Genomic DNA, 23777 nt, shown 5'->3' on the forward strand with positions numbered 1-23777 from the left:
TAATAAATGAGCGACGCAAATAACAAATTTTCAGCATTTCAGATTTTGTTATTTGCGTCGCATTTTTATTATAAAGTTACGCAAATAACTCTGTTGCACTTTAGGTTATTCTTTTTGACCTTAGCTTTTCACGCCTACCTTTCACTAATTCACTAAACATAAAGAAAAAAACAGAGTTGCAACAAATTCAACATCCAAAATCGACCCTTCAATCCAACAAATTCGCCCAAAAAACTGCAATTCCCCAGCAAATTCAACATCCAAAATCGCAATCAAGTTCAACACCCATAATCGGCAGCAAATCCGAGCAATTTCGAGCAAAAATTTAGACCAAAAACCCTAATTAATTCGAATCCTTAAACCCCAGAAAAATTGATTATTTTCGACCAAAAATCCCCCATTTCGAGCAAAAAATGTACTCAATTCCATACGAATTTGAACCCTAGAAACCCCAAAAAATTCAATTAAAAATCCTGCTGAAAAAATTCGAGCAATAACTGAAATTTTCGAGTGGAAAAATCGCTGAATTTTCGCCCCCAAAAACCCGAGGAAGTTCAAGCAAATTACAGCAATGTTGAATTTTTGATTTTCGAGTGGAAAAATCGCTTAATTTTGCCCCCGAAAATCGATTTCGGCTCGACATTGTTGAATTTTTTAAATCAAGTTCACCTATGGTAAGATTGCTTCTATTTATGTTCAATCTTTTGATGGTAGATAGAATGTAGCATTTAACTTGAACAATGACTTAGTTTAATTTCAAGTTTAGTGTTAGTTCACTAATTAGAAATTATATGGCAGATTTAATTGAATTTTTATAATTTCAGTCATAATAATAATTATAATACACATAATAATAATTAAGAACACAATTACTAGGTCATCTGATAATGGAATACACATAATAATTCTTGGCTAATTGCATTGAAAATTGGAAATGTATGTACTTAAATTGACTGATAAATTGCCCAAGAGAACTTTCTTGGAATAATTATGGATGGGTGTAACCAGAATTCCGCTTTCGCCGTCTTTACATATGGTAGGATAATTTAATTACTATAACTCCGTTACTGCAATTTGAGCATATAGCCTGTTAAACACCCAAACAAGTGAAATAATTTTCAGTTACAAAATTCAATTTACAGAATACTAGAAATAATCATGCATGTAGATGTTGCATGTGATAGTAGTGTAGGAAAATTAATCAAAACTTGGTTGTTAATTATGGGTTTAATTATTTTAACTGGTGGGTATTTGAAGGGGCAGAGTTTTATTACTACCAAGTATGCCACAAATTTTAGTTTCAGAACTGATGCTTGTGAAAAGTGTGCTATGTTGGGTTGATAAAACAGTGGCTCTAAGCGTGGAAAAATGGTTAGCTTTATATTTTCACCATTACTTTATAAAAGACTAGGATCTATAGAGTGAAAAGAGGAAAAGGCGTTGGGTACGTGATATTGGAGTATCATCATCCATTTTAGTCGATCTAATTATTAGGAATCTTAAAAGATAAGCTGGTTGGATTTAGTCCATTGAATGCTAATGGAGTTATCTTAAAACTAGTTTCCAGTTTCCTTGACTGTTTTTCCAATCAAAGTTTTCTGTTTTGGCTACCTCTCTTAAAACTGGCAAATCTGATACTGATTTATTAGTGAGTTGGTGCTTGGCAAGGCAGTAGGCAAACTCAGCTTATGTATTACTCCGTATGTGGTTCCTTATTTAACCGCTCTTGTTTGGCATATGATTGGTTTTTGAAGAAGGCATTATTAACCCTAGTTTTTGTAGGGACTGTTTTCCGTGAGCCAATCTTGTGTAAGAACATTCCTAGGATTGTTTCTGGTATGTTTATTTGCCTTTCAAATCGTTCTTACCGTCATGCTCTTTTAAATCATAACACTGTCACTCATGTCCTTTGGCTTCTTTTGTATTGGCAGACATGCTTTTGGTGATCAATATCGAGCCACTGATACACTCATCCCAGGTCTTGGAAAGCTTAAATTGCTATTCGGTATGAATTTAGACCCTGTGGTCTCTTTAATTGTGTCTGCATTTTATAGTCAATTCTCAGTAGGAAAGCAGCACAGGTAAATCACTGTCTACAGAATATAATATAATCCTTGATAAGTGGATTTTATTATCATGCAGTCCCAGAGGATGGAAACTGGAAAGGATCATGATGTACACGACTTTAAAGGGCCTGGAGTCACATTGGCAATGTATAACATTGATTCGGTATGTCTTATTGCTCTAGCATTTATTTCACATGGCAGATTAAGTTGGACCTAGCATTTAACACTCGTTTCAGGTCTTCAAGTTTTACACCATGATTGGCTAATAAGCAATGCCGAATAACAACTTTTATGTCACATGGTAGATTAAGTTGAATCAACTATGTTGGTTTAATATATGTAATTTTTTATGGCAGATTCTTAATTATGCGGAAGTGAATTCCACAAGTTGCTCGAGGTTCTGGTTGTGGACAAACGATTAAGGCGGTAGTACGCATACGAGATTGTCTTCACTTGTGGTATATATATCTGAACCATTCTTTGCAATATTAACTTATTTGTTCTGGTTGGTATAATGATTGTGAATTGTATGAGATTTTTAATTGTGATATAATTGATTGGCATTGCAATAATACTTGCATCATTGGCTTAGATACCCGTTCAGGGCTTACTCATTAGGAGTAAGTCTTGAATAGTCCCCGGTTTGGGACTGTTCTTGAATGTTCTATCTCATTTAGGTGATAACTACTTGAACTGTTTTGGGTCTAAGAAGATCATGGCTCACTATTTCCCGATTTGGGACTGTTCTTCAAATGTGTAGTGCTTTTCGAAGTTTTAAGGCATTAAGTGGACAATCTAGGGGAAGTAAATTGACATGGCATTTGGGACAGGTTACCTTAATTTCTTACCCTAACTTTTAGTTTCTTAATAATTGAAGTATATCAATTTAATTCAACTTACAAATATATTACATGTAGTGTCCTCAACAATTGGGTGGACGTGAGTGTGGCTACTACGTCATGTGTTATATGTACGAAATACTTGAACATCACCATAGCAGTGAAGATCTTATTCAGGTATGAATTGTCAAATATTTCATTTTTGTTTGATAAATACAATTTGATGTTAGCTACAATCTTGAATTAACACTTTCCTCTTGTATATTTGTTGTGTTGATAGGATTTTTCAAGAACTACACCGTACACCGAGGAGGAGATAAATGAGATCCGAGAGATTTGGGCAGAGTATTTTATATGTAATGTTGAACTTTAGATTTACCACTTAGCGCATGTTTGACTCTTGTTTTGGATTATAGGCTTGAAATGAAGTAATTTGGTTAATTGGTGTTGGGATGATGAGTATAATGTCTATGATATTGAGATGTAAATTATTGGACAGGTTGTTAATATAATGCCGTCATTCCCAATTTTATGGGTAGGCCAAATTACAAAGGAGACTCTGCCGAAATTTACATTTGCATTTTTCAATAATATTGCATTTTAATTTCAATTATATTAGCGTTAGCATATTACTTTATACCTAGGAAAACAGGTACTACAAACATATACAAGTCAATTATTATATTATAATTTAAAAAAAAAAAAAATTCACCTCATTTGCGTCACTCATTAAACAAACAAGTGACGCAAATACAGCAGTTTTGTATTGTCTACTCAGTCATTTGCGTCACTCCTATATAAACAAGTGACGCAAATAACAAAAAATAAGTTAATTGGAAGAGTCATTTGCGTCGCTTGTTTATAAAGGAGCGACGCAAATAACAAAAAAAGTTTATCTGAAGAGTCATTTGCGTCGCTTGTTTATAAAGGAGCGACGCAAATGATTAAAAATAAGTTTATCAGAAAAGTCATTTGCGTCGCTCTTTTATAAAGGAGCGACGCAAATAACAAAAAATAAGTTAATCAGAAAAGTCATTTGCGTCGCTCCTTTATAAAAGAGTGACGCAAATGACAAAAAATAAGTTTATCAGAAAAGTCATTTGCGTCGCTTATTTATAAAGGAGCGACGCAAATGACTCAAAAGTCATTTGCGTCGCGAGCAGTTGCGTCGCTCATAGAAGCGACGCAAATACACTATAAATGAGTGACGCAAATAAGCCTTTTTCTACTAGTGTTGGTGTCACAACCAAGTGGTACTTTCGTCATAATAAATTCAAGCGTCAAGGCCACTAACATTTCAAACGTTTTCTTTGTACGGAGATTACATTTGATCTCTTTGTAAAGCATAAAATTTTTATCATATGCGAAAACATTTGTAACATTGTTGAGAAAAAAGACTTGTAAGCAAATATAATAATTGCATGACTTTGTATCGGAGGATAAACTCTAATGTAGTTACGGGGTTGTCAACATGGGGCATTATGTGTCTATGTTACTAATGCATGACAAAACCAAATTAAATTAGAGAATGAAAAATAAAACGTTTCATAGATAAAATATTTAAGACATGCAAATGAATAAAAGAATGTTTTCTAAAACGATTTTTATCGACACTAACGATACTCTACATGCTTATGACACTTTTTAGACTTAAGACACTATATGTACTTTAGGACTTGCGAGCTTTATGGTGTTTCTTTTGTCAATATGATCAATTGTTACGACCAATACTTTTGGTGTACTTTTGAAGAATAACTTTACAAAAGTTATACTATCGTTGTATTGCCATCGTTGTAAGCCAATACCTCTTGCACCCTGATGTCTGACGCTTAACATTGAGGATTAAATAGGTAGTTCAGGTACTAGGTGTTTGGCGTCTGATGCTAGGGTTTATTTTCCCGGAATTCGTTTGCTACGATGTTCTTTTGAGCAGTAGTTTTCCTCATCCCTTTTGGGGATGTCAGTGTAACTGACGCCTTTGTTATCAGTAACCGTTGTTTGGAGCTTTGGTCATGACCTTTTTTCCTTTGACACCGTCGTTCATTGCATTCTACAAAATATTGGATAAAGCAATGGATATTCTTTTGATGACTTAGTTAGTGACTTATCGTAAGCATTTAAAATATTTTGTTACAATAATCGCTATTTCTAAGAATACATACATCATATATGTGTAGAAAACATAAAGATATAATTATAAAGAACGTACAAGATGATCAAATCAAATGTATTTAAGTGGGTTAGAGTTTACTTTTGTGTCATAATGGTCTTTGATCATGATCATTTGATGTTTCCATCCCTTGTCAATGTCACTACAGTTTGTTAGCGTTGAACCTTGGTTGTCATAACCATGACATTGAAGTTTCGTCTTCACACATGTCATCATGATCTTTGATTACGTCATCATCTTCATGGCATCAAGTTATATGATGTTTTCATACATAATATTGAAATCATTATGCTTAATTTCGGCGTCGAGTAACATGTTCGTCATTACTCTAAACACTCATGTCGGATTTTTGCATTAAGTCATAAATATATTGAAAATGTGAATTGTAAACGATGCGTAAAAAGATTTCGATATTGCATATGACATTGATTCGTAAATCAAGATGTAACCACATGTTTCGTCACGAGAATTACTAATAATCAATTAAGAACAATAAATAGGCCAAATAACGGAAATGTAAATTAAGTATGTGTAATACTATGTTGACAAAGATGATAGACATAACAAGTAAAACTTTAAGGCGGTAGAATCATGTCAATGACAATGCTAATTAGAAAATCAAAATAATAACACGTTAAAGAAGATGATCAATGGAAACAGGAATAAATACTTTAAGCTAGGTGTAGGGAATATTTTAAGCATTACCCCAAACTTGAACCCCACTATGATCATATATTTAAGCATGGTGGCATCCAAAGGGAAGGAAGCTATAGCAAAAGAGTTGCCAACAAGTTTTAGGAACTTGTAAACCATTCACAGGGTCAAGGTTACACCCCTTAACGATCCAAGAGATCGTTAACTCCAATAGGTTTGGAACCAAGACTGGAAGTTCGGGGATGGAGGTACAAATCCAACCTAAATGAGAATGAACCTGCCCTAATAATAGGCCTCTACTTTATTGTTCTCGTATTCATGTGCGCTTTCTGACTAACATGCAATCAATAGGTTTACCCTAAACCTTTTTAATCTATGTTGGTTGAACATTAATGCACAAATAAAACTATTATTAGCGATCACTTGAATTATAATCAAAATAACCCTAAAAAAGATTATTAATTATCTTATTAAGCGTGATTACAAGTACAAGTTCCCTTTAAACATGCATAAAAGGCGTGATCAAGCAATAACAATAAATAATATAATCAAGCAACATAATAATCATCATAATAATAATCATGTTAAAGCATAATAATAGCAAGATCCTAGGCATAATACTAACAAGATTAATAACAAACCGTAGCATGTCACTAAACATTAAAAATCAAAGCTTTTTTCCTAACATGATACTAACATAAATATTAGGAAAGAAAATAGGAAGCATCATAGAAATCATAATTGATATAAGGAACTTATTGTTGTCAGCCTAAACATCATACTAAGAAAAGCTATAAAACATCCAAACATGATACTAGGAATCAAAATAACAATCTAAGTATGATTTCTATATCAAAATATCAATCAAACAATTAAAGCACTTACTTGGATGTCTCGTATCTCTTTCTAATAACAAAATACACACGTTAGTAACTTCAAGGAAAATATAAAATTAAAGAATTAAATTAAATAATTGAAATAAAGATTTAAGAAACTTAAGACTAAATTTGGGACCAAACTCTCGAAAATATCAAACCTTTCAAGTCTAGGGCAAAGGCTACTTCGAACTTGGCTAGGTGTATCAAGATCTTGTGAATGCGGAATTGTGTTTGTAAAAGAGTAGGTTTAGAAAGAGAGAGAGAGAGAGAGAGAGATTAAATCAAGAAATTCTTGATGAGAATTGGTGATTAAAAACGGAGGTTTAAGGAGAATATTTATAACGAAAATTAGCTGGAATATGATAAAAAAAAAAAATCAAAGTTTCGAGAAGAATAAAACACGACGCTGTCGCCACGCATGCCTCTGTCGCCGAGCGACAGACGTGTCGCTGCAACGACAAGCCTGTCGCTAGGCGACAACCTGTGGTGCGGCGCTGCAGGCAGTTTTTTCATACGTTTTCATAATTTTAATAAAATTAAGCGTTCGTGGGGTAAAACTGTAATTTCCTTTAAAACACTTCTTTTATTAGAAATAAAACTCTTAAAACTCAATTATCAATACTAATTACATTAGGATTCACAAGAACCTTCTAGAAGATTCTAGAAGACTATTATCAATCCTAATTGCATTAGGAATGATAAATCATAATAGGCCCTCCTCAAGATCAGTGGGCCGCATATAAAGATCAAACCGGGCAAGTTTAGTAATTTGGCCGTAACTTCCTCATTATTCCTCGAAATTGGGCTTATAATATATCGTAGGAAAGCTCTTTTCAAACACGATCCAACTACATCATTATTGGACCCTTTCCATGGACCAAACTAAACTGAATTGGCTATTTTCATAAAATAGGTTTTTAAAACATAAGGAAAGAAAAGAAATTAAAACTAACCGCAACACTAGACTTTCCACACTTTCACTTCATTCCGCTAGGTTTATTTTGGGGAGACACATTTGGGTATCTATAGAAGCCCCCACTTTGACTGAGTTTGGAGAAACACGAGTTTTAAAAACAAAAGTCAGAGTATCGATAGGGACGGAGAATGATTCCGAACGTTCTGCGATCCTAAATCATTCTTGTAACGCCGATAACTGCATACTAGTGTTAGTTAAACAGATAACAGAGTTAAGAAACGTTTATCTTGCACCATAAAGCACACGTCTTCGGGGGTAACTGATTTGTTGCATTTGCCGTTGTGATAACCTTCCACAAGCTAGGGAACGCTATCTTGTTGTTTTGATGTTCACTCATCTCTTAACAATGGAGCTTTGACAATCTTCTTCAAGCTAGGGGATAATGCCTGAAGACTGCTACGCCTATAACTGCCTCCAATTCTGCTGTGATAGACTTCTGCAAGCCAGAGAATACAATCGAAGATTGCTTTTCCTGAAACGATCTTCTAGCGCTTTGAGACCATCTTCTGCAAGCCAGGGATTATGATCGAATATTGCTTATCCTGAAGCTATCCTCATTTGTTCCGATAACACTCTAAAGAGTATCACCGAAGACCAACACTTGTCGATCCTTTAAAGTACGCTTGAATTTGATTTTGCTATGCCAATGCGTCGGCGCTTTCGCTGCTTGTGAACCAGTATGTCGGTGCTTTTGAATTGTGAACCATTATGTCGGTGCCTTTGCTGTTTATGAACTATTATGTCGGTGCCTTTGCGGTGAGCCAATGTTTAGGCGCTTTAAGCTAAGTGAGACGATCATCTATCATGTCGATCACTTAATGCGATTGTAACCGAGCCGATTACTAAATCATGTCAAATTTCCTAGAGGGGCTAACTAGCGTACCAAGGAACCCAAAAATTGTTGCATTAGGTCTAAATAATCGTTCTGAGAGGCTTCGCGTTTTGTCGCCGCTGCAACGTTGCTGGCGCCGCGATTTCTCCCTTTCACTTAGCGCTACACTTTGTCGCTCGGCGACAGAGCTGTCGAGCGATGCTGTTGTCGGGATTTCCACATAAATCCCATTTCTACCTCATTTCGCTGCTACTGCTTTCATTCATTCGAGTTTCGCCACGAAAACTTTGAATTGTCCGTTCTTTCTCGTTTCTCAACCAAATTCGCTCAAAATTGTTGCAAATCAAATCTTTGTTCATCTAGTTTGCTGATTTATGTATTTTATTTGCAAACTCACTTGAATTTTGCTGAATTTCATCCATTTTTATTCATAAATTTCTTGAAAATTCAAAACTTATATTGCTCAATTTTCTTTGTTTGTCAAATTTTATCCCATGAAATTGTTTGATTATGTTTGTATATTGCCTTGGGAGTATTTTAAGACTTGTTTGAATCAATTTGGTGAAGAAACGAGTGATTCACCATTGTTGAACCTCTTAAGGTCGTGAGAACAATGTGACTCATTCTTGATGTTTTTGCTATCAATTCTTGTTCAATTTGTCACAATAATTATCATATTCTTGCAAGAAATTGTTTGGTTACTGAAAAATGACATAAATGCTTGATTTGTAATTGTGCTCTGTTTTAGTACTACGTTCTCTGTTTTTTTTTTTTTTTTTTTTTTTTTTTGCGAACATAGTATCATGTGGCTAGGAGAACCTTAGATATTATAGAACCTTAATTTTTGTCTATTTTTCACAATGTAGTATGGCTAAAAATCAAGGATCCGGTTCTCGGTCCCGAGACACACGACGGGAGCACGAGCCCATTCAGAAGGACGTCGATCCGTCCATTTCTCTAAGTCCCTTTCCTGAGTGGGACGAGCAGACGTTGTTCTTTGCCCCCGAGCACCACATTTCTAAGAGGGTGCGTCGTTGGATTGCTAGTGGTAGGACGCGCAGCCATGGCTTGGGCAACGACACCCTAGGCAAGCTGTACAACAAGTATTTCAGCGGCGATGAGGGGCTGCGACTTCTTTGGGAGTCTTGTGTGCTGATTACCCTATTCCGGGCTATGCAGGTCATGTACTCATTTGACGCGGGCTACCACGTGGTTTGCGCTTTGGTGGAGTTCTTCTAGGACACCACCAACACTTTTCACTTTCCTTGGGGTGAGATGACTATCACCCCATCCGACTTCAGTCCCATCTCAGGACTGGAGTTCCGCTCGACTGCACTGCCGTTAGGGACCTTTTCTCGTGACAAGGGTAGTCGGGTGCTGCTTTACTACCTTCCTGCTCTTCGCGATCTTCAGCTGATCGTGACTTACGATTGGGCCAACTTGGCCCATGATGACTTTCTACGAGGATTGAGAGACTCTTGTCGACATCGGTCTTACATAAAAGACATCGCTCTCTCTAGCTTCTGGAGAGTCGTAGAGGTACACTTTATCTCTTAAAAGTTAGCTCTAACACTCTTATTAGCACTTGCTGATATCTTTTTATCTTTGTAGATCTGGTTCTACGAGTACTTTCCTTCGCTTGCGCCAGCGAGACCCTCTCCACGCGAGCTCTCTGTAGGCGCATGTTGGGGAGGTCGCTTCAGTAACCAGGTGACTACTGCCAGATTCAAGAGCTGATCCTCTCGGTATGTTTATTTTGCATAGTTGAAATATTTGTATTGCTTTTGGTAGAGCTTTATCTTATAGACATTCTTTGCAAGAGCCTGATGTGTTATACCGGCCATGGGGCGGTCTTGTTATTCCTGCGCTGGCCGCGCAATACATTGCTGAGAGTCGCTACTTTCAAGGGACGTATGAGGCGGCGGTGTACCTAGGAGAAAGAGTTGCTATTCAGCACTCCTCAGAGATTTTCGTCGTCTCTGATCCTCCGCCTTGCCACATGTTCCTTGAAGCGATGCTGCTCAACTTATCGAAGAGGTCGCCTGCTGGTACCCCTTGGCGATCTTATGCTAGCTCAGGGCGATGCTACGAGGAGGATATGCTGCCCTTGTTAGCTCCGACCCCTTTTTTGTCTAAGGAGGAGGCGGTATGATTTTTGTCTTCTTATCTTTTTGCTAAGTAACCCCCAAGTGGTATTTTATTCACTTTGGTTTATTTTTTGCAAGACCGAACCTACTATGTTTGTTCCCCCTCGTATGTCCATCCACTATTAGGGGATATACGGGCCTATTGAAGAGATGATCCCTCTGGCTCTTGAGGATCATCGTTTCGTTGAGCGATCTATCCCTCCTCACAAGACTCGGGTGATTTATTTACTTGCTTTTTGTTTATATATATTTTGTATTGTTACTGACTTTATTTCTCGGACAGTTCTCGCGCGAGGTGGTTACGGCGATGGCGAGGTGTATAGACGCCTTTCGGAGCCAGCTAGTGCGAATGAGGAACGTGGCTCACTATCGTCGCGACGAAACCGTTTAGGAGGTTGCTTTTCCTCTTTATTTCTACATTTTTTATATTACTATTTTCTTTGCATCGGACTTGATTTCTTTTTGCAGGGAAAGCCTATTCCTTCTCGTACTCGGACGAGACCTGAGGTTCGGAAAGAGCCGGCTAGGTCTAGCTCGAGGCATCGCCGTACTACTTCCGGTGGTCGGGGTGGCCAATCTGATGCTACCCGGACCGAGGCGGTGGAGGGCTCGGGCTCTTCATATGATAGTGCACAGGCTGGGCCAATAGGCTAGGGAGAGGCGACATCGGCTCCGGTAGGTAGTGAGACATACGAGGTCGGCTCGTCGTCGCAGCAGCCTCCGCAGTCTCAGCCTTTGATGTATCATCACCAGGGTAACCGTGGGTGGACTGGTCCTGAGTTGAGTTTCCCTCCTCCTGGTGAAACCGGAGCTGGTGGGGAGCATACTCCTCGATCTGCGCAGTTCTTTGATATGATGAACATTCCTCATCATCTGCGTCCTCCAGCACCATAGTTGTACATGGGTTAATTTATTTTGAATTTTATAAGACTTTGCCTACCGACTCATTTATTAGCTACATTTGTTAGACATATTTTGTATATACAGACTATTATATATTATGACTTTATTATCTTTGCATTTATTTTTCATTTTTATGTGCATATGTGTGTGTGCAAAAAATTGTGTTTAATTTTGCGCAAAAATTTCCATCATTTTTATTACTAATGGAGGGTATTCGACTTTCTCCCCCAAAAAGAAAAATGAAAAATAAATTGGACTTAAAACAAACCTAAACTTAATTAAGTTTGAATAAATCCAAAAAGGAAAGAGAAGGAAAATATATTGTAAAGTCATTGTATGAATTCAAATTATAGGGGATTTGAACAAAGGGTGAAATTGTAAAGTCATTGTATGAATTCAAATCATAGCCAGAAAAACGCGGTTTGAATAGCACGTTGAGGAAACGCTGCAGCGCCGCGTGTCGCCACGCATTTTGCGCTGTCACCGATCGCTGCTGCTGTCGCCAGGGGACAGACTCTGTTGCTAAGCGGCAGGCTTGTCGTTGGCGCTGCAGTGCGCTGCATCTGAATCCTTTTCGGAGTCAAACTGCATCAATTTTGTAAATAAATAGCCCCATAATTTGCCGATTTTCTGTATAATTCGAACAGATTAATTATAACCTTAGTTTCTCAACAGATAATCATGTCTTTATTCACTAAGAGTTTTACCAATTTCACTCATGAATGGTGTCAGTCTTTAACTACTAAAGAGAGAAAGGAACTCGACTTTTTCACATGGGAGATATTTATGGTGTTAAGGGGGTAGATCTTGACATAGATTTTATTCATACCGCCTTAGAATACTAGGACACCGATACACATTACATAAGATTATGGTGTGATGAAATTAGCCCTGTACCGGAAGAATTTGGTGCCATCCTAGGTTTCCCTTCATTAAATCTTGCGGTAATCACTAGAATAAGTGAATATTATTATAATGATTTTGAGCGCTTCTTTAATTTAAGAGACAGAGATCTAACAAATATTGTAGATGGTAGCTTAGTGAATCTAAAAGAATTTGCATGCCACTACTTTGATAGACCTTATTCTGAATCTTTTCATGTTTATAGAAGAAGGGTTTTTCACATTTGCATGCTTAACCAATATCTTCTCACTAGTGGTAGAACTAATGAGGGTCAAGCAATTATATTAACTGTCTTGGAGCAAATTAAATCTGGAAGGAATCTAATGCCATTAATTGTTGGAGAGACTATGCTTAGTCTTGATGAATTAAAGAAAAATCCAAAAGCACCTTTTCGGGGCTCTCCAATTTTATTACAGGTAGAAAAATAATATTTTTAATTAAAGAAATCAAAAACATATTTCTGTATAGTAATACTAACTTATTTGAATTGAATTTTTACAGATATGGCTAATAAAGAGTCTAGAATTAATTAGTCCTCCTAACAATATTGAAAATTATACTCCAAATTATTTTGTGAGGCGAAAGAAACGTTTCTCTAAGATGGGGCGCCATGAGTGGAATAAAGTCTTTGCTTCTTGTAACTTTTCTATCAAATGGGTTGTCCCATGGTGGAAAATAGATAAGATGGTTGGTGTCAACAAGCAACCCTTCTGCCGTCTTCCAAGCTTAACCAAGATGACTTTTTATTATCCCTGTAGGGTAAAAAGGTTGTACGGTCTACTTCAAAATATTCCTTCTGGGGATCTCCGTCATCCCTATGAATTTGCTATTTCACAAGAACTAGAGAAATTTGACACATATTGTAGTTCTAGGCCTTTATAGGAAGTGAATACCCAAAAGGTTCCTCCTTCATTGCCCAATGATGTGAACAAATGGCTTCTTAAAAAGATTACAAAAGGACATGAAGAAAAATCATAGTAGAACCAATGTGAAGAATCGTTTAGGTGACAAAGTGATTCATGTTAAGGAACGCTTGGGTGAAAATATTGAATTTAAAAGACCTATGATGCCCAAGAAGAAAGACTCTATAAAGGATAAAGGGAAAAGAAAAGCTGACACTTCAGAAAAGAAGGTTCGGTTAGAAAAGAAACATAGAGTCCTAGCTAAGGGGGAAACCATTTACTCAAAAATTGAATGTAGGTCCTCTAAAGGATGCCTACTAGCTAAAGTCATGGACGATGAAGAAGATGTAGATAAAAATTGGAAAAGGGCAAAGAAAGAGAAGAAAGATCGAAGCATTGCTTAATTTCCAATTTATTAGACTAGTTTAAATTTAAAGTTAATTTGTTAAAGCTTTCATTTAAATTCAATCAATAATGTAATTTTTATTTTATTTTATTAATGAAATTTAAGCTTTTTAATTAAATCAACTTTTTTAAATTTAATTGATTAATGCAATGAAAACAAATTAAATTATTTTATTTTCCAGAAATTTTCTCGAGTACGGAAGTCGAAAATTTTCTAAAAAACACAGAAATTTGCCCATATATTCCCAGAAAAATGGCACCGTTGATTTGCAGTTGTCGCCAAGCAACATGCTCTGTCGCTTTGCGCTGCGGTCTGTCGGTCGGCGACAGACCTCTTTTGTGGCGCTGCTATTTCATCGAAAATTTCTTTTATTTTTAATTCTTCTGGGATGCGAGGATTGCGAAAATTAAAGTGGCCGCACTTTGTAAAGTGTTGCCTACGTATCCTTTCTTAAGGAATCAGGCCAAACATAGCTCATTTGAGTGTCCTACTCAAGTAATTATGGGTAGTAATTTTAAAGTTGGTCAAGGTTCGTCATGTTTGAGAACTCATTGCCATCCATGTCAGTTAGTTTTGCTGCACCTCCTGATAGGATGGTTTTGACGGTATATGGTCCGGACCAATTAGGCCTAAATTTTCCACTTGGGTCCATAACGTTTTTCCTTAATGCTTTTGACACCAAGTCTCCTACTTTGATGTTTCTTGTCTTGACCTTCTTGTGAAAGTTCCTAGCCATACGGGTTTGATAGCATTCGGTATGATGTAGAGCTTCTAGTCGCTTTTCATCAAGTAGAATTATCTCTTTATCCCTTGCTCTAGTCCATTTGACTTTATCGAGTTTACTTTCTAGTGCAATGCGTAGAGACGGCATCTTTAGCTCTACAGGTTGTACGGCATCCATTCCATAAACCAAGGAGAATGGTGTATTTCCTATTGATGTGCGAATTGACGTGCGATAGCCCCAAAGTGCAAAATGGAGTTTGTCAGGCCAATCCTTGTAATTTTCTGTCATTTTCTCGATAATAGTCTTTAAATTTTTATTAGCTGCCTCAACTGCTCCATTTTATTGAGGTCTATAGGGGGAGGAATGATAATGTTGAATGCCTTTTTTTTTGTAGCAATTCCTCACATTCAGCCTGAAAGTGACTTCCATTGTCACTTATCATCTCATGTGGGACTCCGTATCGACAAATAATATTCCTTTCGATAAAGAGTGATACATGTTTTCTAATGAGATTAGCATATGATTGTGCTTTAACCCACGTTGTGAAGTAATCAATTGCCACTAAGATGTATTCGTGACCTCCTGTCCTAGGAGGAGTAATTTTACAAATAATATCAATTCCCCATGTAGAGAATGGCCATGGTGAAGTGTAAGTGTAAAGTAGAGACGGAGGAACATGTTGTAAATTGGCATAAATTTGGTATTTAGGGCATCTTTTTACATATTGATGACAATCCCTATTCATGGTAGTCCAATAGTACCCTTCTCGCATTATCTTTTGGACTAGCATTTTGCCATTAACATGGGTTCCACAAATTCCTTCGTGGACTATCCTCATAGCTCTTTGGGCATCCTTTTTCCCTACACATAAGAGAGCTCGACCCTTAGGTACCCTTTTATGTAACTCGTTGTCTATGAGTACATATTGGGAAGCGAAGAGTCTTAATGCTCGTTTTGCTCTTTTGTCAGCATGAGGAGGGTATTCTCCTTTGGTGACGTAATTAAGTATATCTGTATACCAAATTTCATCATCTTCTTCTTCTTCATCTTGGACCACTTCATCATCTTCTATGGCTTGAATATAAGCCGGTTTATGCCTTTTCTTTATGGTTAGAGGCATTTGCTCGATTTCAGTAGGAATCTTAACAATTGAGGCTAGTCTTGCCAAGGCATTAGCAAATTGGTTTTCCTCTCTAAGTAGATAGGTGTATTCTACCTTTTCCAGCTGGTTGGTGAGAGTTTCCAGATAAGTTTGGTAAGGGGCTAGACTTTCACCCCTTAATTTCCATCTTTTAGAGATTTAGTTGATGATCAACGAAGAGTCTCTGAACATTCGCAATTTCTTCACTCACAATGCCAAAGCTGTTTCAAGGACTACCACGCATGCTTCGTATTCGGCAACGTTGTTAGTAACGTCGAAATCTAGCTTTATAGAGATTGGAACGTGTTCTTCTTTAGGTGATACTAATAGTACTCCAACGCCACATCCCTTTTGGTTTGAGGCTCCATCGAAGTATAAAGTCCAAGTATCATCTTTTGTGACAATCAAGTCTTCGTCTGGAAATTCATTGTCAGGTACTGGCGTCGAATCTTCTATTGGGAAGTCTGCTATGAAGTCCGAGACCACAGATCCTTTAATAGCCTTTTGAAGCATGAATCTTACATCGAACTAGACTAAATTGACTATCCATCTTGATATGCGTCCATTGAGTGCAGACTTTTCGAATAGATACTTAAGTGGATCCATTTGAGAAACTACAAAGACTGTATGCACGAGCATGTAATTTCTTAGCTTGATTATGACCCACACCAATGCGAGACACAATTTCCAAGTGGTGTGTAGCGTACTTCATACACGAGCATTTTCTTGCTTAGATAATAGATTGCATTTTCTTTACCTGCTACTTCTTGTGAAACCATAGCCCCCATTGTCTCCTTGGTGACTGTTAAGAACAACCTAAGAGGGATCCCTAGAAGCGCTGGCGCTAATACAGGAGGATTTGCGAGATAGGCTTTGATCTTTTTAAAGGATTTTTGACACTCGTCATCCCATATTATTGGCACATTCTTTTGAGCTTCTTGAATATTGGTTCGCATATCGTTGTTAACTTCGATATGAACCTACTTATATATTGCAACGACCAATAAACCCTCGAATTTGTTTCTCGCTGTTGGGCGGTGGCATTAACATGATCGCCTTGATCTTGGTTGGGTCTATCTCTATTCCTCTAAAGCTTATGACATACCCCTAGAGCTTGCCTGAGGTGACTCCAAAAGCACACTTAAATGGATTCAACCTCATGTTGTATTTTCTTTGCCTTTTGAAAAATTTCCTCAAGGCTACTTGTTGTCCTTGGCAATCTTTTGATTTCACAATCATATCGCCGACATATACTTTGACCTCTTTGTGCATCATGGCATGGAGTAGGGTAGTTGCTGCTCGGTTGTAAGTAGCACCCGCGTTTTTCAACCCGAATTGCATTACCGTGTAACAGTATGTACCCCATGGTGTTATGAATGTTGTTTTCTCCATGTCTTCTTTTGCCATGAGAATCTGGTTGTATCCCGTATATCCATCCATAAATTAGAGAAGCGCATGATTTGCTGTATTATCTACTAAAATATCGATGTGTGGTAAAGGGAAGTCGTCCTTTGGACTTGCCTTATTTAATTTCAATATAGTCGACACACATTCTTACCCTTCCATCCTTCTTCGGAACTGGGACAACATTTGCTACCCATTCCGGGTATTTAGATTCCCTAATAAAACCTACAGTTATTTGTTTTTGAACTTCTTCTTTTATTTTAAGAGCTACGTCGGGTTTCATTCGACGCAGCTTTTGTTTTACATGTTTCATTCCTGGAATTAGTGGTATAGTGTGTTGAGCTATTTCTCTATTAATGCCTAACATATCTTCATATGATTAAGCAAATACATCGATAAATTCTTTGAGTAGATTAATTAAATCGGTTCTTTCTTTTTTATTAAGCGTTAATCCGATTTTAACTTCTCTTATAGTGGTTGAATCATTTGAGATATCAACCGTCTCAGTATCCTCAATTATCAGTGTTTTCTTTTCAAGTGTTTCCATTGCTTTAATAATTTCTTTGTCATTTTCATTATTAGTTAAGAAATGTTCGTCATCTTGGGTTAATGAAAAACACGATGAGTAAGAGGAAGAAGACATATTATTAAATTCTGAAATCATTACATCGAAAAGAGAAATGTCCTCAGGGACTTGATTGCTAACTATCCTAGGAGTAGAAATTGAAGAATTAGAAATAGGGGGTGCTATAGCTAAAGACTTGGAAGACTCTACAGGAATAGACTCTAACTCTAACTCTGACTTAGACGACTCTTCAAACATTGGTCCTTGCCCTATTGTTATTGAGAATTTTCTTCCACTCGGAGTAGTCACATTGACCGTCTTGCACCATCCTTGCAATAAACCCTCCGCTGGGGTGATGAGCTTCGAAGGGTCAAAGTTCTCGCATTATAGGACCGTTAGGATGAGCGAGGAATTATCCTTTACATACTTTGGCTCATCTTTTTTGCGCCGAAATAGTAGTCCCATGACATTAAAGTCAAAGCATTGGGGTGCTTTCTCCTTGTGAATAGAAGTTGGGATCTCATCTAGAAAGTAACAATCCAGAAAGATTTCAAACCCAGGTTGCCTTATGCCATTTACAACAAAAGGTTCGGGAAATTCATAGCATGGATAGTCCTCTCCTTCTCTCATGAACTGTCCGTTGAGAGTAAGAGGGTACTGATCCATTGGGATTGCTTTCATTTGGGTGCGAGCGTTTCTATGCACCTTAGACCTTTCATGGGCTCGCTTAAAATCTTCCCGAGTCGGTTCAAAACCAAGTCCAAAAGTATCTAACTTAGGGTGGCCAGGTAATTCAATTTGTTTTGCTATCTCCTTTTTCTTTCCTAGAGTCATCCCGGGAAAGTGGCCCTATCTCTTGAGAATATCATTTACCGTCATATTAGAGTGGGGGTCGTGACAAAGAGGGGTCTTTTCATCCTCCTCCATTAAGGAGACCTCTTCATTAAAGCCCCACAAGTCTTCATCATCCTCATCGTGCTCCACATTAATGATCGGATTTTCGACAGCTTTAATCCTCATAAGTTAAGTCTCAATTGTAATAGGGATCCCTCTAACTATAGCTTTTACTTGTTCGTGAAGAGATGAAGGGACGGCCTTGAGGTCATGAAGCCAAGGGTGTCCTAACAATAGGTTGAAGGAGGCCTTAATATCTACCACTTGGAAGGTAGTTTCATGTTCTATTTCTCCCGCCATCACATTCATAGTGATTTTTCTAAGAGCTTGGCGACGAGTATTGTCGTAGGCTCTTATTCCTTGTGTTGACGGGGTTAAATCTTCATCCCTTATGCCTAACATCCTCGTAGTTCTAAGTGGACAGACATTAATTGCCGGTCCGTTGTCTACCAGAGTCATTGGGATGTTCATCCTCTTGCAGAATAATGTGAGGTTTAGAGCCTTGTAATGCTTGTCACCTTCTGAAGGTAAATCTTTGTCAGAAAAGGTGATCAAGTTGATAGGACTAGGGAGATCACTCATAAGGAAGTTAGCCAACCCCTCATAAGTTTCCATACGTTCATTTCGACCTTGGTCTTCTTGAATTGTTTAACAATATCATTGTCCTCTATAATAGGTATGGGAACTTGTTGCACGGTAGGAATAGGTTGTGTAGAGATGGGAGGTTTCATTCTCCCAGATCTTGTGAGGACGTTTATGGGTGATCTTCTTTATCCCAAAAATCACTTATTGAATATGACATTGAAAGTGGAGGTTCTTCCATGTCCTTAAGATAGACGTCTTCATCATAACTGTCCTAAACCTCGTTGATGCTTATATCTTGTTCTTGTGGGATTTGAACTAGCTTCTTGTCATCAATCATCTTCTAAATTAAATCTTTGAATTTAAAACAGTTTTCAATGTTATGTCTCCCTGATTGATGGTATGGACAGTAGAACCTATCTGTCCTCTTTAGAGTTTCAAATGGTCTCGGTTCGAGAGGTTTGACCTTACCATTCTCGGAGAGCATTTTGAACATTTTAGCATAGGAAGTCGCAATTGGAGTGTAGAGTTTATTACTCTTCTTGAATGTGTCAATTACTTGGAGAGGGAATGATTTCTTCTCCATATGTATAACATTAGCATGCTTGCTTTGAAGTTCCTTTCCTTGTTTCTCCGCTAATTCAATAGCTTCATGTAACAAGTCTATTCCCTCCCACATTGACCATATGAGAATCCGTACTTCTTCCTTGGTTACAAGTTCTTGTTCAGAAGGAAAATCATCCATGGCATTGAAAAAGGTTTTTTCCTCTTCTTCGATAGTATGAATTTCTTCAACAGGTTTGATGAGAGATGATGGATCAATACGGTCTTCCTCATGAGAGATATCCAATGAGTCAGAGAGTGGTGCATTATTAATACTTGGCTTCTTGCTTGCAGGGGGCAATGGTAGCTTATTATTGTCAATCAAATCTTGGATAGCTTCCTTAAGCTTCCAACAAATCTCAGTGGCATGGCCCCTCCCTTGGTGATACTTGCAATAGGCATTGGGGTTTCAATTAGCTGTCCTCTTTTCAACTGGTGGATCCCCAAATGGTTCAATAGGAGTTATAAGACCTTTTGCATTCAGTCAATCGAATGCGGTGTCATAACTCATACCAATAGGAGTAAAGTTCCTCCTACATGGTTTCTTTTTTCCTTGGTTGTTCATAGCAAGGACTTCACTCAAATTAAAGGTGCTAACATTATTTGAGTGGGTGGTTTTGGAAGAAGAAGGATTGTCATTCTTCTTTCTAGCCACTGTTGGAATTATTGTTAGCAGCTTTTTGTTTAGCAAGGTGGTCTTCAATGTTAATTCCAATATCATAGATGGCCTTGAAATGTGTAGATTGTTTTGATATTTAAGATGTTTGGAATACTTTTCTTGGAGGTTCTTCATAAACAACCTCACAGATTCCTTTTCACTTGGTACTTCAGTCATCCTAGCAGAGGTTTCTCTCCATTAATTGAAGAAAGAAGTTAAACCTTCATTCTCTTTTTGCTTAAGTATTTCAACTTCCCAATGATCATTTTCAACTTGAATATTGCATTAATACCTATCAATGAAAGCGTTTACAATTGATTCCCAAGTAGAGGTTTTCTCTTTATCAAGGGAAAAGAACCATTGTTGGCAAACGGTTTCAAGAGATAAGGAAAATAAAGAATGAAATACTTTTCTATTAATACCCTTAATATTCATTATAGTTTCAAAGACTCTTAAATAAAAGTAAGGGTTATCAGTTGCCTTGAATTTTTGGATGTCGTTGGCATTGAACTTCTGCGGACGAAGCTCCTTGTCCACCGAGACCCCTTGTGAGCTAATGCCCTGGAACCTGTAATCATTGGATATCTTGATCAAGCTCTCTTGAATGAGCTCCATTTTTTGTTGTTTCACAGGGTCATTAATTTGGAGGGTTAAGGTTTTTAGCAGTTCAGTAACACCGGCCATTTGCTTTTTAAGCTCATTAACTTCTTCTTGACTCGCCATTATCTTTTTAGCTTTCCTTTTTCGACCGATTGGTTTTTCAAAAAGTTGTACTTGAACGAAAAGGTTGTCTCTGATCAAACGCCCTTCCTTTCTTGACCACACGCTGTAAATTAAACCACTTTTTATTTTAATGACTTGACTCAAATTGACTTTGACTTTACGGGCTTATAAAGTAAAAGGAGAAAAGCAAAAGTAGGGTGTATATTTTTTGGAATCAAGTATATGGGTTCAAACAAGTGGTTTAATTGGAGTATTAATATCCGACTAACCTCCCTAAAAAATTGACAGAAAACACGTTAATACCAGACTTTCTAGACATGGTTAAATTATATATACATATTAGTGTGAGCTTTATTTGTGAGTGCAAGTGACATGCTTTGACTCTTGTGTAAGAACATGGGACTTAGTGCCTAGGCTCAATGAAGGACTAAACAAGGGTACTGTTATTAACAAAATAATCGAACTAATTAGCAAACCGCTTAAATAGACTCGTCGTCATGACTCGAGCAAAATCCAGAACTGTCGCCAAAGCAGCAGGACTGTCGCTGCACACTGCAATGTAGCGTTAGACGACAGCGTTGTCGCTCAAATTTTTGCGCCATTACTAGAGCATTAATCTGGGACTGCTTTCAATATTTTTACTCTACGGGACAGGCCTAAAGTCATGCTAAGTCAATTTTAATTAATTCATTAGACTTTATTAACTCAAATTAATTCGGAAAAGTCCTTTTAGTCATTAATTAGTTTATTTAAGGCTTAAACACAAGTCAAACAAATGGTTAAGAAAAACACATAGAGTATGCACAACAAATAATGCACGAATAGTCAAGCAGGCACAATATGATGCAATGAGTTTGCAACCTAACCATGGCTCTAGTTCTCTAAAGTTTGGGATATGGGTTATTCAAAGAAAGTCCATGGTTATGAGTTCAAATGCACTGCGCGGAAGCCTTACCTTTGGAAGGGTTGGCGCGTGTGGATGGGACCTCGCGAGTTAAACTCGCTTCCATGGTTTGGTGAATTCAACATTCTCGGATGTACCCTTTGTTGCTTAGAGAGTTCAATTAGAAGAGGGAGAATGAATTCCCAGAGGGATATGTCCATATGTAGAACACATATGGATATCTGAAAAGTGAGAAAAACTCAATCAGGAAGTAGAATCGAGCCAACAGTGCTAGAACTGGTTGAAATTAGAACTCATATTTCTGGCTCGATATTGGAAGAATGTAGCGCCAGCCAACAGAGACTGTTGCCGCAATATAGCCCTGTCGCCTGCCTACTGATTTGTCGCTCGGCGACAGAGCCATATCCTCGAGGACAGGCTTTGTTTGCTAGACGCCAGCCCCTACATGCCTCAATATCTTTCTGTGTTCGTAAAATTTTCCAGTTTTTCGCAGCATTATTTCGGTTCTAGTTCTGCAAGATATTCCTCAAATTTCCTACGTGTAAAAATCCTATTTTTTTACTCATTAAGGATGGTATTCCCAAAGATCCTTTTTTATGCATATGACAATAATGCTAATCAAAATTACGCACATGAAATACTTATAACTTTTCGAGTCTCATCCACTCATTCTAAATAATTGCCAAAATAAATTTTAGGAATTGAAATAGAAATCCACCCCAGTGGAGTCGCCAAAAACCGTAGGGAATATTTCAAGCATTACCCAAAACTTGAACCCCACTTTGATCATACATTTAAGCATGGTGGCGTCCAAAGGGAAGGAAGCTAGAGCAAAAGGGTCCCCAATAAGTTTTAGGAACTTGTAAACCGTTCACAGGGTGAAGGTTACACCCCTTAACGATCCAGGAGATCGTTAACTCCAATAGGTCTGGAATCATGACTGGAAGTTCGGGGATGAAGGTACAAATCCAACCTAAAAGAGATTGAACCTGCCCTGATAATAGGCCTCTATTTTATTCTTCTCGCATTCATGTGCGCTTTCTGACTAACATGCAATCAATAGGTTTACCCTAAACCTGTTTAATCTATGTTCGTTGAACATTAATGCACAAATAAAACTATTATTAGCGATCACTTGAATTATAATCAAATTAACCCTAAACAAGATTATTAATTATCTTATTAAGCGTGATTACAAGTACTAGTTCTCTTTAAACATGCATAAAAGGCATGTTCAAGCAATAACAATAAATAATATAATCAAGCAACATAATAATCATCATAATAATAATAATCATGTTAAAACATAATAATAGCAAGATCCTAGGCATGATACTAATAAGATTAATAAAAAAAACCCTAACATATCACTAAAAAATAAAAATCAAAGCTTTATTCATATCATGATACTAACATAAATATTAGGAAAGAAAATAGGAAGCATCATAGAAATCATAATTGTTATAAGGAACTTATTGTTGTCACCCTAAACATCATACTAAGAAAAGCAATAAAACATCCTAACATGATACTAGGAATCAAAATAACAATCTAAGCATGATTTCTATATCAAAATATCAATCAAACAATTAAAGCACTTACTTGAATGCCTCGTATCTCTTTCGAATAACAAAATACACACGTTAGTAACTTAAAGGAAAATATAAAATTAAATAATTAAATTAAATAATTGAAATAAAGATTTAAGAAAGTTTAGACTAGATTTGGGACCAAACCCTCGGAAATATCAAACCTTTCACGTCTAGGGCGAAGGCTACTTCGAACTTGGCTAGGTGTGTCTAGATCTTATGAATGCGGAATTGTGTTTGTAAAAGAGTTCGTTTAAAAAGAAAGAGAGAGAATATATCAAGATATTCTAGATAAGAATCTGTGATTAAAAACA

At 37.2% G+C, this 23777-nt stretch overlaps 2 long non-coding RNA genes across 2 annotated transcripts; both read left to right on the top strand.

Moving 5' to 3' along the window:
• Positions 1-252: 252 nt before the first annotated feature.
• On the top strand, positions 253-2205 carry LOC145579946 (uncharacterized). Its single transcript, XR_014099251.1, has 4 exons — positions 253-674; positions 1783-1836; positions 1932-2005; positions 2143-2205. It is a non-coding gene; the product is annotated as an uncharacterized LOC145579946 (long non-coding RNA).
• A 219-nt stretch (positions 2206-2424) lies between these two features.
• On the top strand, positions 2425-3431 carry LOC145580007 (uncharacterized). The gene is made up of 4 exons (XR_014099259.1): positions 2425-2524; positions 2827-2896; positions 2984-3082; positions 3186-3431. It is a non-coding gene; the product is annotated as an uncharacterized LOC145580007 (long non-coding RNA).
• Positions 3432-23777: the final 20346 nt, after the last annotated feature.

This window comes from Chenopodium album, chromosome 1, assembly GCF_948465745.1.
Source record: "Chenopodium album chromosome 1, dcCheAlbu1.1, whole genome shotgun sequence".
Classification (NCBI taxonomy): domain Eukaryota; kingdom Viridiplantae; phylum Streptophyta; class Magnoliopsida; order Caryophyllales; family Amaranthaceae; genus Chenopodium; species Chenopodium album.